The 3,936-nt window shown below is 34.7% G+C and overlaps 1 long non-coding RNA gene across 1 annotated transcript; it reads left to right on the forward strand.

Moving 5' to 3' along the window:
- Positions 1–2,003: 2,003 nt before the first annotated feature.
- Positions 2,004–3,305, forward strand: LOC113052503 (uncharacterized). The gene is made up of 3 exons (XR_003277049.1): positions 2,004–2,033; positions 2,871–2,928; positions 3,061–3,305. It is a non-coding gene; the product is annotated as an uncharacterized LOC113052503 (long non-coding RNA).
- Positions 3,306–3,936: the final 631 nt, after the last annotated feature.

Here is a 3,936-nt window from a genome sequence, read left to right on the forward strand (position 1 = left end):
TACAAAAACAACATTGACAGCATCAGAAACAAACCCGTAAACTGATGTCCACGGGCAATTTTTTAACCGTATTAAATGTAAGTATCATGAATATGTAATGCCACCGTCTTAATTCCAATTGATTAATTAAGTTAAAATAATAAAGGCTGTTACTAGTTAAAATCCAATCAAAATCATCATTACTGAATGCATGTACACTGCAATTAGCCTACAAATGCATAAAATGTTATGAAATTAATGTTTTAAAATTTGAAGGGAGCAATATGTAAATCGATTAAATTAAACATTTAATTTAATTTCTTAATTTCTGTGATAAATATATGTAGGCCCAATGTGTTATTTAAAAATAAATATTTTCATTATAAAACGATCAAAAAGATGCAGGTAGGGTACATGTTAGGGGGAGCACAAATTGTTGACACATTTATTTCCCGTGGCCATGTGTTTATGCTGCTTCCACATGCTGTTGGAATTATCGTAAAAGTGTGTTTCCTAATAAGAAATTGGAACTGAACAGCCTCTCAAGTTCAAAATAATTTTGATACCAGAGTTTTCGAGTTGGGCAAATCATAAATTTTAAACATGGTGGAGTGGACAACCATTGATGCTGTCTATGCTGTTCTCACAACAAATAACATCACTTTGTCTTGTCGCTAAAGTAGTGTATTTATAGATTAGATTTGAACGATCATTCACAGCTGCCATGGATAACCAGGACAGGAGGCTGAAAATAATATAAACACAGTTTTATTGAGGCACAAGCAGAGGAGTGGGTAGTACTGGGTGATGAGATGGTGCTGGAGGCAGTGATGAAGGGATCCGTAGTTGAAGGGGTTCAGACGCTGGAGAAAGAGGATATACCACACACACGCACGATGAAGACAGGGAGCTTCTGGAGATCTCTGGAGAGAGCTAAGTAGAGCTAGCGTTAGTCCTTAGAGTTAGCATTCAGGTGAGACCTTGTTGCGAAAGAGACCAGACGCTGACTGAGTGTGTCTGTGTGGTTTTTATAGTGAGGAGGTGATTGCAAGTGAAAGATGATCAGGTAGGAGTGATTAGTACCCAGGTGAGGGAGTGCGTTGTGATTGGTTGGTGTTGGAACCTGGCATGCCTGTAACAACAGCGTATTGTATGTTTTATAAGCAGTGAAATAAGCATGTATTTGACCAAAATTCCAAAATTGTCAGCAAACTGCATGTATAACGCTGTAAATAATAATAATCACGACTTAATAATTGAGTAATAGACAAATAAATAAATAAATAAATGAATAATTTAAAATGTCAGTGTGTTGACTGAATCTGCTTGCATGAAAAGCTACCTAAAATGCCACACTTAATTATTTCAAAATATATCTGTATTGTTGAGTATTTGTATAAATGGACATGCATCTTCAGTGAAAGCAAACAACTGTTGTGATACAGAGAGGGGTCCAGAGACAAAAGCATGTTCAGTCTTGTTAATGAAATAAACCAAGGATGCGCCGCACTGCTGATTAACAGGGTCCTTGACCACTTCTTCAAAGGAAAACAGGATTACAGACAGAGGTCCAGCTACTCTTTGGGTGGCGAGGCCAGGAGCACAGGTGAGAAGCGCAGATCTCTGCAACCCTCTACAAATCCCGCTGGGCACAGCACAGAGAAGGTAAGCACAACCACAACACTTAGACTCTACAAGAAACACTGAATTAGACGAAGCAGGACTAGACTTTAGATGGACTAATAGACTACTACGATAACGCTCAGCATTGTGCATCTAGCTTTAACAATAATCAGACAACACAGACATGAAAAAGAGAGCTACACAGTAAAATCAGCAGTGTTAATCGAGCAGTGTTATTCTATCTTTACTATTAAGGAGTAAACTCAGCAACAATTGGTGAAAGAAACCCCCTAGTGTTGGTGAAAATGATCAGAGTTAAATTCTGCATCGTCAACTTTACTCTGTTAAGCTCCGCCCCTCAATCTACAGAAGATCTGAACAGGACGGGAGTAGTTTTCTGATCGCCATTTTCTTTTTGCTCCAACAGACAGGTAAGCTCTTTTAAGTAACATACTAGAACGCAGTTTTGATGTTTTAATTTCGGGAATTCTGATTAGGTACCCTTGTAGCAAGTTGATACGTTGGAGAATTGTTTTCGTCACACTGTAACGCTAATGGAAAAGCTTAAATTATGCCAAAAATCTAACTTAATTTTTTTTCCCGTCAGTTGCAATTGGCACTGTTATATGCCATTAATATGTTTTCGTTATTTTAACGTTGAATTATCCAACAGTCACAGCGAGGCATCAACATTTTTATGTGTTGGATGGTTGAAATTGAGATGTTCCAGCTTAGGTTGTGGATGTTTGTATCATATATGACAATGTCTAACGTGTAATTAATGTAATATTGTTGTTGATGTAACGTAGGTTTGTCATTTTTGGGTATGTATTACGACGTTTGATAAAGTCAGAATAAATATGATAAAATAATATATAAACTGTTTTAATTTTATATAAACTATTTTTGCAAAAGTTCAGTTCGCAAATTGAATGTGTCCAACGATATTTTAAACTTTTTGTGAGGACATTTATTTGATCACCACCATCGCATTTTTAAGTCAACGCTGTTCAACTAAGGAAAAAACACCCGCTAAATTGTTTCTCGAACCTTCCTTAATTTTTCGGTATTAAAGTTTTTTATTTCTGTTAGACACACAATTAGCTGACTGAAGTGATCTTCAACCTATTTTTAAGGATTGACGGTGTTCAAACGCTGTATATTACGTTAGAAAAGAATGAAAATGCACTTTAATTTTTAAACTGCGTGTCGTTAGTATAGTTGGCATGTCATTGATGTATTGTCGATGTTTTAATTCTCTATTTTAGGCAACTTGGATCAGTAAATGTATGCCAATACTTAGTGAAAACTAAAACACTAACCAATGTAAGTAATTACTAAAGTATTTGTGAAATATTTTTGCTACCTTGTATGACTTATTCTAAATCTAATCATTTAAACTGATACTGAGGAAACCATTTTACACCGTAATCTTTACAGTACTCTAACTTCTAACAGATCATGCTGGTTAAGGTGAAACTTGGGGATGCCCAAAAATTTGTCAAGATAACCGAGCTGAGCCTGGAGGAATTTCTATCTGCGGGTAAATAAATATATACTTTCATTGTATTATTTTATGATTTTTTATTTTTATTTTATTTAAATGTTACTTGATGGATGGCTATAATTTTATATAAGAATATATAGTCAAATGTTGCATGTGCCCTGATGTTCAAAGTTCATCTTCGCTATGTAAAACCTTTTAAGTCATATATCCTTTCTCATAAAATTGCATATAATCTTTCTTTTTTTTTTTTTTTTTTTTTTTTTTTTACAGCATTTTTAACGTTTGGTGTCCCAGCTGTACCAGAGAATGTGAAGGTTTTTGATGAGTCAGGGACTGAGGTGGATGGTGATGTTTTTGAGGATGTAGTCAGAGATCCCTCAGTTGGAGTTCTTATCATAAAACATGGTGCAGGTTTGTATTTATTTCATTTCATGTTTAGAATGTATTTAATACTTCTAATTTACAATAATTCCCCATAAAAATGTATCTGCAACCAGACTTGGATTCTGCTTCTCCACAAGCCTCTCATGAGCAGTAAAATCGGTCCCATACTCCATCCATGGACTCCAGTGACTCACAGGACACAGTCATTATTGAAGAAACTTCCTCATGTAAACGAATGTGGCTAGACGAAGAAGCTAAAAAGGTGGGTATCAATTTTTTGGTACATTTATATTTTTGGGGAAAAAAGACTGGTAAAACTTATAAATGTATTTTTAAAAATTAAAAACATGTTTGATATTTATTATTGATTTAAGTTGATTAATGAGACTTACAATTTTGAAAACTAATTTATATATATGTTTTTATTATAATCTTTAAGTTGG

The sequence above is a fragment of the Carassius auratus genome, chromosome 32 (genome assembly GCF_003368295.1).
Source record: "Carassius auratus strain Wakin chromosome 32, ASM336829v1, whole genome shotgun sequence".
NCBI lineage: Eukaryota > Metazoa > Chordata > Actinopteri > Cypriniformes > Cyprinidae > Carassius > Carassius auratus.